Source organism: Gobius niger (genome assembly GCF_951799975.1).
Source record: "Gobius niger genome assembly, chromosome: 15".
Classification (NCBI taxonomy): Eukaryota; Metazoa; Chordata; class Actinopteri; order Gobiiformes; family Gobiidae; genus Gobius; species Gobius niger.
The window spans coordinates 30,159,735-30,171,922 of NC_136866.1; positions in this window are offsets into that span (position 1 = coordinate 30,159,735).

A 12,188-nucleotide genomic window follows, 5' to 3' on the forward strand; every position below is an offset into this window, starting at 1 on the left:
TGATGCTGTATATATTACACTTTTAACAGTAGTGATGCTGTATATATTACACTTTTAACAGTAGTGATACTGTATATATTACACTTTTAACAGTAGTGATACTGTATATATATTACACTTTTAACAGTAGTGATGCTGTATATATAACACTTTTAACAGTAGTGATACTGTATATATTACACTTTTAACAGTAGTGATGCTGTATATATTACACTTTTAACAGTAGTGATGCTGTATATATTACACTTTTAACAGTAGTGATGCCGTATATATTACACTTTTAACAGTAGTGATGCTGTATATATTACACTTTTAACAGTAGTGATACTGTATATATTACACTTTTAACAGTAGTGATGCCGTATATATTACACTTTTAACAGTAGTGATGCTGTATATATTACACTTTTAACAGTAGTGATACTGTATATATTACACTTTTAACAGTAGTGATGCTGTATATATTACACTTTTCACAGTAGTGATGCTGTATATATTACACTTTTAACAGTAGTGATACTGTATATATTACACTTTTAACAGCAGTGATACTGTATATATAACACTTTTAACAGTAGTGATGCTGTATATATTACACTTTTAACAGTAGTGATACTGTATATATTACACTTTTAACAGTAGTGATACTGTATATATTACACTTTTAACAGTAGTGATGCCGTATATATTACACTTTTAACAGTAGTGATGCTGTATATACTACACTTTTAACAGTAGTGATGCTGTATATATTACACTTTTAACAGTAGTGATACTGTATATATTACACTTTTAACAGTAGTGATGCTGTATATATTACACTTTTAACAGTAGTGATGCTGTATATATTACACTTTTAACAGTAGTGATACTGTATATATTACACTTTTAACAGTAGTGATACTGTATATATTACACTTTTAACAGTAGTGATGCTGTATATATTACACTTTTAACAGTAGTGATACTGTATATATTACACTTTTAACAGTAGCGATACTGTATATATTACACTTTTAACAGTAGTGATACTGTATATATGACACTTTTAACAGTGTGATACTGTATATATTACACTTTTAACAGTAGTGATGTCGTATATATTACACTTTTAACAGTAGTGATGCTGTATATATTACACTTTTAACAGTAGTGATGCTGTATATATTACACTTTTAACAGTACTGATGCTGTATATATTACACTTTTAACAGTAGTGATGCTGTATATATTACACTTTTAACAGTGTGATACTGTATATATTACACTTTTAACAGTAGTGATGCTGTATATATTACACTTTTAACAGTAGTGATACTGTATATATTACACTTTTAACAGTAGTGATACTGTATATATTTCACTTTTAACAGTAGTGATGCTCTATATGTTACACTTTTAACAGTAGTGATACTGTATATATTACACTTTTAACAGTAGTGATACTGTATATATTTCACTTTTAACAGTAGTGATGCTCTATATGTTACACTTTTAACAGTAGTGATACTGTATATATTACACTTTTAACAGTAGTGATACTGTATATATTACACTTTTAACAGTACTGATGCTCTATATATTAAACTTTTAACAGTAGTGATGCTGTATATATTACACTTTTAACAGTACTGATGCTGTATTTATTACACTTTTAACAGTAGTGATGCTGTATATATTACACTTTTAACAGTAGTGATGCTGTATATATTACACTTTTAACAGTAGTGATGCTGTATATATTACACTTTTAACAGTACTGATGCTGTATATATTACACTTTTAACAGTAGTGATGCTGTATATATTACACTTTTAACAGTGTGATACTGTATATATTACACTTTTAACAGTAGTGATACTGTATATATTACACTTTTAACAGTAGTGATACTGTATATATTACACTTTTAACAGTAGTGATACTGTATATATTACACTTTTAACAGCAGTAATACTGTATATATTACACTTTTAACAGTAGTGATGCTGTATATATTACACTTTTAACAGTAGCGATGCTGTATATATTACACTTTTAACAGTAGCGATGCTGCATATATTACACTTTTAACAGTAGCGATGCTGTATATATTACACTTTTAACAGTAGTGATACTGTATATATTACACTTTTAACAGTAGTGATGCTGTATATATTACACTTTTAACAGTAGTGATACTGTATATATTACACTTTTAACAGCAGTAATACTGTATATATTACACTTTTAACAGTAGTGATACTGTATATATTACACTTTTAACAGCAGTAATACTGTATATATTACACTTTTTACAGTAGTGATACTGTATATATTACACTTTTAACAGTAGTGATGCTGTATATATTACACTTTTAACAGTAGTGATGCTGTATATATTACACTTTTAACAGTAGTGATGCTGTATATATTACACTTTTAACAGTAGTGATACTGTATATATCACACTTTTAACAGTAGTGATGCTGTATATATTACACTTTTAACAGCAGTAATACTGTATATATTACACTTTTTACAGTAGTGATACTGTATATATTACACTTTTAACAGTAGTGATACTGTATATATTACACTTTTAACAGTAGTGATGCTGTATATATTACACTTTTAACAGTAGTGATGCTGTATATATTACACTTTTAACAGTAGTGATGCTGTATATATTACACTTTTAACAGTAGTGATGCTGTATATATTACACTTTTAACAGCAGTAATACTGTATATATTACACTTTTAACAGCAGTAATACTGTATATATTACACTTTTTACAGTAGTGATGCTGTATATATTACACTTTTAACAGTAGTGATGCTGTATATATTACACTTTTAACAGTAGTGATGCTGTATATATTACACTTTTAACAGTAGTGATGCTGTATATATCACACTTTTAACAGTAGTGATGCTGTATATATTACACTTTTAACAGCAGTGATACTGTATATATTACACTTTTAACAGTAGTGATACTGTATATATTACACTTTTAACAGTAGTGATACTGTATATATTACACTTTTAACAGTAGTGATGCTGTATATATTACACTTTTAACAGTAGTGATGCTGTATATATTACACTTTTAACAGTAGTGATGCTGTATATATTACACTTTTAACAGTAGTGATACTGTATATATTACACTTTTAACAGTAGTGATACTGTATATATTACACTTTTAACAGTAGTGATACTGTATATATTACACTTTTAACAGTAGTGATGTTGTATATATTACACTTTTCACAGTAGTGATGCTGTATATATTACACTTTTAACAGTAGTGATACTGTATATATTACACTTTTAACAGTAGTGATGCTGTATATATTACACTTTTCACAGTAGTGATGCTGTATATATGACACTTTTAACAGTAGTGATGCTGTATATATTACACTTTTAACAGTAGTGATGTTGTATATATTACACTTTTAACAGTAGTGATACTGTATATATTACACTTTTAACAGTAGTGATACTGTATATATTACACTTTTAACAGTAGTGATACTGTATATATTACGCTTTTAACAGTAGTGATGCTGTATATATTACGCTTTTAACAGTAGTGATGCTGTATATATTACGCTTTTAACAGTAGTGATACTGTATATATTACACTTTTAACAGTAGTGATACTGTATATATTACACTTTTAACAGTAGTGATACTGTATATATTACACTTTTAACATTAGTGATACTGTATATATTACACTTTTAACAGTAGTGATACTGTATATATTACACTTTTAACAGTAGTGATACTGTATATATTACACTTTTAACAGTAGTGATACTGTATATATTACACTTTTAACAGTAGTGATGCTGTATATATTATACTTTTAACAGTAGTGATACTGTATATATTACACTTTTAACAGTAGTGATACTGTATATATTACACTTTGAACAGTAGTGATTCTGTATATATTACACTTTTAACAGTAGTGATACTGTATATATTACACTTTTAACAGTAGCAGAAGTCGGATACAGTTTATGTAAATGACGAAGTATATCATTCTTTCACAGAAATTGTAATAAAGTTGTATTAAAAAAAAAGGTAAATCATTTATTACAACAAAAAAGGAAGATAAACCATGGATCACAAGAGGGATTAAAAATGCTTGTAAAAAGAAGGACCATCTCTATCGCTGTTTTCTAAAAGCTCGAACAAAAGAAGCATAAAAATAAATGACTGTTGATCATCAGGAAAAGGAAAATACAGTGTACAAATACTACAGTGAAAAACTAAATGAGAACAAAAGTAACAAAGGCTACATGGGGTATAATTAACAGTGTTGTAGGAAACAAAATAAAAGTGCAAACCCGAATTACTTTGTTAAAGAAAATATTGAAATATCCGAGGAGAAAAAAATTACAAACGAGTTCTGTAAATATTTTGCAAATGTAGGATCTACAATTGCAGAAAAAATACCCCAAATAATACAGAAAACAGAAAATACAATCATAGATAATGCAAACAGTATATTTATTGACCATGTGGAAATAGATGAAATAAGTTGTAAAAAACTGTGGAAACAAGAAATCAGCTGACTGTGAAGGTTTAGACATGATGATCATAAAAAACAGAATTGAATCTATTATCGAGACATTCACTTATATCTGTAATCCGTCTTTAACGACAGGAACTTTTCCTGAGAAAACGAAAAAAGCGAACATTGTACCTATATACAAAAGCGGAGACAAGAAAAATCCCTCCACAGCAACGGCTATAATGGAATTAACTGGAAAAAATAGCAAGAGAAATAAACAGTAAAAACTATTTACAGTAAACTACCGTTGAAATTGACGAAAAGCCGTTAGTGTATAGGCAGTTCGACAGTTTCACATCCTGTCATTAATTACGAGAAATGATTGTGTCAAAGTCCCCGCCTGGTTATAACCGGCTGATCACGTGTTATTACATCATGAAACTGGTCCAATTTATCACGTTATCGGCTCCTGAATGCCTGAAGGTCTGACCGCTCTCCTCACATCTGTTTCTGACCAGTGTGGTACCTCCTCATGTGAGCTGTGAGGCCGGATGACCAAGTGAAGGTTTTCCCACACTGCTCACACTCGTATGGTTTCTCTCCAGTGTGGACTCTCATGTGATTTTTAAGAGTAGAAGACATAGTGCACTTGTATCCACACTGCTCACACTCAAAGGGCTTCTCTCCAGTGTGGACGGCCATGTGATGTTTGAGTTGGGGTAACTGAGCAAAGGTCTGGTCACACTGCTCACAGCTGTATGGCTTCTCTCCAGTGTGGACTCTCATGTGTGATATGAGGTGGTCTGACCGAGTGAAGGCCTTCCCACACTGCTCACAGCTGTACGGCCTCTCTCCAGTGTGGATCCTCATGTGAGCTGTGAGGCGGGATGACTGAGTGAAGGTTTTCCCACACTGCTCACACTCGTACGGTTTCTCTCCAGTGTGGATCCTCATGTGCATTTCAAGAATTGAAGATGCAGTAAACACATGTCCACACAGGCCACACTCAAAGGGTTTCTCCCCAGTGTGGATCCTCATGTGTGATTTGAGGTTCGATGACTGTGTAAAGGACTTGTCACACTGCTCACACTCGTACGGTTTCTCTCCAGTGTGGATCCTCATGTGTGCTTTGAGGTTGCCTGACCGAGTAAAGGACTTGTCACACTGCTCACAGCTGTACGGCCTCTCCCCAGTGTGGATCCTCATGTGCCTTTCAAGATTTGCAGATGCAGTAAACACATGTCCACACAGGCCACACTCAAGGGACTTCCTTTTCTTGAGTCGTTTCAGCTTCTGTGACTTCTGTGACTCCTCCCCACACTCCTCACGGCTGCATTTCTTTCCCTGTGTGCGGGGAGTCTTCAGAGGCTGAGCTGGGTCCATTTCTCTGCAGACACAAACAGGAGTCATTATTCTGTAAATAACCCTCCCTCTCAGGAAATGTTTCTCCTCCTCTGCTGCTCACTTTGTTTCTGTCTCATGTAAAGATTGTCCTGCGTATAAATGATCTTCGCTTTAATGAGAGCTTAAACCAGCGCATTCACCTTTGTAGCTCCCAGTGGTTTGACAGTGAGGGCGACGCAGAGGGGGCGGGGCCAGAGGGGGCGGGGCCAGAGCGCAGAGTCTGATGTTCAGAATGAGCCAAAGCAAAACCCTCAGCTTTACCCGTTCACACCCACAGCCTCGCTTTCAAAACAACTCAAAACGGACATTTTCATTCCATATGTGAGTGTTTACTTAGACGTTCTTACTGCCTCTCACTCGAGCAAAACTGTTTGGAAAACCTGCTTCACAGTAATAATGGATGAAATAGATGTTATTCCTCATGTGAAAGTAGGGGGTTCGTGACTCGTGCACGGCTGCACCCGCTGCCCTGGGGCAGACTCAGGGGTGGAGGTTTGGTGGTGCTGTGGGTGGGGACACTTTAGTGCCACATCTGAGTCAAGTCTTTGTGAAAGATCGCACGATATCACTTTAATTACAGCACCTTGATACATTGTAACTTCATTTAGTACAATGTAATGAGCTCTATAACGATGTGTAAAAACCTGGACCTAAGGGTGAGATACATGATGGAATAACTTGTATTAGTACTTTGTAGGTCCGTTATGTAACAGGACATGAGACCCTCGGGTTAGGCTTAGAGTTATGTCTTAATACATTATGTTCCTCCAAAATACAAGTACATATTATTCCCTTGTGTATCTAAGCCATAGGTACAAGTTACTTCACATTCTTACAGAGCACATTGCATTGTACTACATTTAGTTAGTACAAAGTATCAAGGTGCTGTAAAATAAAGAGTTACCGATCGCACAGTGTGAATGAAGTTGTGGAGACTTGTCCCCCTGGTCCCCCCTGGTCCCCCTGGTCCCCCTGGTCCCTCTGGTCCCCCTGGTCCCCCTGGTCCCCCCGGTCCCCCCGGTCCCCATGGTCCCCCCGGTCCCCCTGGTCCCCCCGGTCCCCCCGGTCCCCCCGGTCCCCCCGGTCCCCATGGTCCCCCTGGTCCCCACGCAAACCTACACCCATGGGTGGAGTGATGGAAGCGAGGCCAGTCTGCACCACCTGCATGTGCGACACCCTCCACTCACTCCCCACATTCACTCAGGCTCCTGCTCCCAAACGCTGCAACCAAACAGCTTCAGGACGAGACAAGAGTTTTTGATCACTTCAAATACAGGAAATTACATCTGAATCTTTAAAACATTCCTGGGGGAGGAGCCCCAGACCCCCCGGCTTAAAGAATTATCCGGACCTCACGGTTTTTTACATCCTGGCTACGGCCCTGGCTGTGGGTAAACGTCTTTGTAGTTCTAAGTCCTAACGACCACTGTTCACACACAATAACCTGAGTGTGAACTTTCAGTAAAGAAATCAAAATCAAATCTTTAAGTTTCTGGTTGTAAACGTGACAAAGTGTGTATTAGTACTTTCGAGATACTTTGTATTTTGTATATGGACAAACCAGCTGCGTGTTTTAAGTGTGTAGTGACATTTGCATTATTTATAACCGTGCGTTCACACCCCGTCTGCCTCTCGGACGCCAAACAACGCCGCTTCACACACTTCACACTCGCGACAGACGCCTGTTTGCTGCGCGTGAAGTTTTGCAAGTGTCAGACAGAGGAGGCGTGTCAGACAGAGGAGGCGTGTCATACATAGGAGGCGTGTCAGACATAGGAGGCGTGTCAGACAGAGGAGGCGTGTCAGACAGAGGAGGCGTGTCAGACAGAGGAGGCGTGTCAGACAGAGGAGGCGTGTCATACATAGGAGGCGTGTCAGACATAGGTGGCGTGTCATACAGAGGAGGCGTGTCAGACAGAGGAGGCGTGTCAGACAGAGGAGGCGTGTCAGACATAGGAGGCGTGTCAGATATAGGAGGCGTGTCAGACAGAGGAGGCGTGTCAGACAGAGGAGGCGTGTCAGACAGAGGAGGCGTGTCATACATAGGAGGCGTGTCAGACAGAGGAGGCGTGTCAGACAGAGGAGGCGTGTCAGACAGAGGAGGCGTGTCAGACAGAGGAGGCGTGTCATACATAGGAGGCGTGTCAGACATAGGTGGCGTGTCATACAGAGGAGGCGTGTCAGACAGAGGAGGCGTGTCAGATATAGGAGGCGTGTCAGACATAGGTGGCGTGTCAGACAGAGGAGGCGTGTCAGACAGAGGAGGCGTGTCAGACATAGGAGGCGTGTCAGACATAGGAGGCGTGTCAGACATAGGAGGCGTGTCAGATATAGGAGGCGTGTCAGACATAGGTGGCGTGTCAGACAGAGGAGGCGTGTCAGACATAGGTGGCGTGTCAGACAGAGGAGGCGTGTCAGACAGAGGAGGCGTGTCAGACAGAGGAGGCGTGTCAGACAGAGGAGGCGTGTCAGACAGAGGAGGCGTGTCAGACAGAGGAGGCGTGTCAGACAGAGGAGGCGTGTCAGACAGAGGAGGCGTGTCAGACAGAGGAGGCGTGTCAGACAGAGGAGGCGTGTCAGACAGAGGAGGCGTGTCAGACAGAGGAGGCGTGTCAGACATAGGAGGCGTGTCAGACAGAGGAGGCGTGTCAGACAGAGGAGGCGTGTCAGACAGAGGAGGCGTGTCAGACAGAGGAGGCGTGTCAGACAGAGGAGGCGTGTCAGACAGAGGAGGCGTGTCAGACAGAGGAGGCGTGTCAGACAGAGGAGGCGTGTCATACATAGGGGGCGTGTCAGACAGAGGAGGCGTGTCAGACAGAGGAGGCGTGTCAGACAGAGGAGGCGTGTCAGACAGAGGAGGCGTGTCAGACAGAGGAGGCGTGTCAGACAGAGGAGGCGTGTCAGACATAGGAGGCGTGTCAGACATAGGAGGCGTGTCTGACATAGGAGGCGTGTCTGACATAGGAGGCGTGTCTGACATAGGAGGCGTGTCTGACATAGGAGGCGTGTCAGACATAGGAGGCGTGTCAGACAGAGGAGGCGTGTCAGACAGAGGAGGCGTGTCAGACAGAGGAGGCGTGTCTGACATAGGAGGCGTGTCTGACATAGGAGGCGTGTCTGACATAGGAGGCGTGTCTGACATAGGAGGCGTGTCTGACATAGGAGGCGTGTCAGACATAGGAGGCGTGTCTGACATAGGAGGCGTGTCTGACATAGGAGGCGTGTCTGACATAGGAGGCGTGTCAGACATAGGAGGCGTGTCATACATAGGAGGCGTGTCAGACAGAGGAGGCGTGTCAGACAGAGGAGGCGTGTCATACATAGGAGGCGTGTCATACATAGGAGGCGTGTCATACATAGGAGGCGTGTCATACATAGGAGGCGTGTCATACATAGGAGGCGTGTCAGACACAGGAGGCGTGTCAGACACAGGAGGCGTGTGAGACATAGGAGGCGTGTCAGACACAGGAGGCGTGTCAGACACAGGAGGCGTGTCAGACATAGGAGGCGTGTCAGACAGAGGAGGCGTGTCTGACATAGGGGGCGTGTCAGACAGAGGAGGCGTGTCAGACAGAGGAGGCGTGTCAGACAGAGGAGGCGTGTCAGACATAGGAGGCGTGTCATACATAGGAGGCGTGTCATACATAGGAGGCGTGTCATACATAGGAGGCGTGTCAGACATAGGAGGCGTGTCAGACATAGGAGGCGTGTCAGACAGAGGAGGCGTGTCAGACATAGGAGGCGTGTCAGACAGAGGAGGCGTGTCAGACAGAGGAGGCGTGTCAGACATAGGAGGCGTGTCAGACAGAGGAGGCGTGTCAGACAGAGGAGGCGTGTCAGACAGAGGAGGCGTGTCAGACAGAGGAGGCGTGTCATACATAGGAGGCGTGTCATACATAGGAGGCGTGTCATACATAGGAGGCGTGTCATACATAGGAGGCGTGTCATACATAGGAGGCGTGTCAGACATAGGAGGCGTGTCAGACATAGGAGGCGTGTCAGACACAGGAGGCGTGTGAGACATAGGAGGCGTGTCATACATAGGAGGCGTGTCATACATAGGAGGCGTGTCATACATAGGAGGCGTGTCATACATAGGAGGCGTGTCATACATAGGAGGCGTGTCATACATAGGAGGCGTGTCATACATAGGAGGCGTGTCATACATAGGAGGCGTGTCAGACAGAGGAGGCGTGTCAGACACAGGAGGCGTGTGAGACATAGGAGGCGTGTCATACATAGGAGGCGTGTCAGACAGAGGAGGCGTGTCTGACATAGGGGGCGTGTCAGACAGAGGAGGCGTGTCAGACAGAGGAGGCGTGTCAGACATAGGAGGCGTGTCAGACATAGGAGGCGTGTCAGACATAGGAGGCGTGTCAGACAGAGGAGGCGTGTCAGACATAGGAGGCGTGTCAGACATAGGAGGCGTGTCAGACATAGGAGGCGTGTCAGACATAGGAGGCGTGTCAGACATAGGAGGCGTGTCAGACATAGGAGGCGTGTCAGACATTGGAGGCGTGTCAGACATAGGAGGCGTGTCAGACATAGGAGGCGTGTCAGACAGAGGAGGCGTGTCAGACATAGGAGGCGTGTCAGACATAGGAGGCGTGTCAGACAGAGGAGGCGTGTCAGACATAGGAGGCGTGTCAGACATAGGAGGCGTGTCAGACAGAGGAGGCGTGTCAGACAGAGGAGGCGTGTCAGACATAGGAGGCGTGTCAGACATAGGAGGCGTGTCAGACATAGGAGGCGTGTCAGACAGAGGAGGCGTGTCAGACAGAGGAGGCGTGTCAGACATAGGAGGCGTGTCAGACATAGGGGGCGTGTCAGACATAGGAGGCGTGTCAGACATAGGAGGCGTGTCAGACAGAGGAGGCGTGTCAGACAGAGGAGGCGTGTCAGACATAGGAGGCGTGTCTGGCCACCGGTTGTTGACTCAGGGCGCACTCACACTTGACATCTGAACCTGCCGCTCTCCAGCTGTTTGAGGAAAGGCCTGGATGCCCCGAACGGCCCGCGCTCACACTTACACAAACGAACCGAGCCGTGGCCGAGCACGAGGAGTTGTTTACAAGTGCACGTGAGCAGCAGCAGCGCAACATAATGAGGAAGAAAAAAAACCTAAACAGCTGAAATAATGTCTATGAGCCCCTGTCAAATCTCTTCACTCACTTTTCTTTGCATTTTACTACAAAAGGGGCTGTGGTGAATATAACAGTCGATTTTAATAAAGCAGAGAAATAGAGAAGTGCGCGTCCCCCTGTCCCGCTCAGCTGAGGCGGGGGGGGGGGGGAGCAGCACCTGCCGCCCTGAGCCTTTCTTTGGAGTCATATACAGCCTTCAAAACAGGCTACGAGAACAGAAGATCTGACGCTCAGTTTATGTCATTCATTGCTGCTTCGGCCACTGGTTAAACAGCTTTATGTTGGTGAACTCCTGAAGTCTTTAAGTTACAACAAAGCACTGAACACGAACGCACCAAAATCACAAGTGATAAAAGCACCTGCAGGTTTGATCTGTCCCACTAAAGCCTGCGGCCAAACCAGGTACAGAAGCAGAGAAGCTCGGACACAGGGCGGGAGAAGCGCAGCCGCTCCCGTAAAGTCAGCCCGAGACGTGCGTGAAGCGGCCAGGGCGTCGGGAGTGAGCGGTCGGGGAGACGAGCGGTTTGTGGCCGGGGGTCCGGGGAGACGAGAGCGAGGCAGCCGCTGCTCTGTTTGATAAATACAGCCTTTTCTCACTGTTTTACGTGACAAATGCACCCGCCCACACAACAGCCGCTTGTATCCGTGCGTGTGCGCAAACACGAGCCACCGAGCCGCGCTCTGGCCCCCTCCTCCAAGCGGCCAAAGTCCGGAACCGAGTCCGACTCGGGCATGGTTTGTTGCAGTAACAGGTGACGCCTGAGCCCAGTCAGCATCCCTGATTGGTTAACAAGGCATAAATGAACGCACGTGTAGATTGGATTCCTTGAGTGCATGAAGCAGTGGGCGTGGCCTCCCTGTTCGCTCACCGCGCTGTTCTCCCTGGCTTTGACGCGCGTCCTTCCTCATCCGCTCGCGTTTGCTACGCGTAATACGCGCGGACAGCTTTGCTTGCATTTCGGAGCGCGTTGAAGCGCCTCTACATAGGGTTAACATGGAAGCTGGAGGCGTGGACGCTTTTGGTGTGTACGCACCTTTAGGATATTTAAACTCATCATAAGTTCAGAGCCTTCTGATAAACATATAGGACGAGGTCGGACAGTTTACTTTACACACACACGGGAG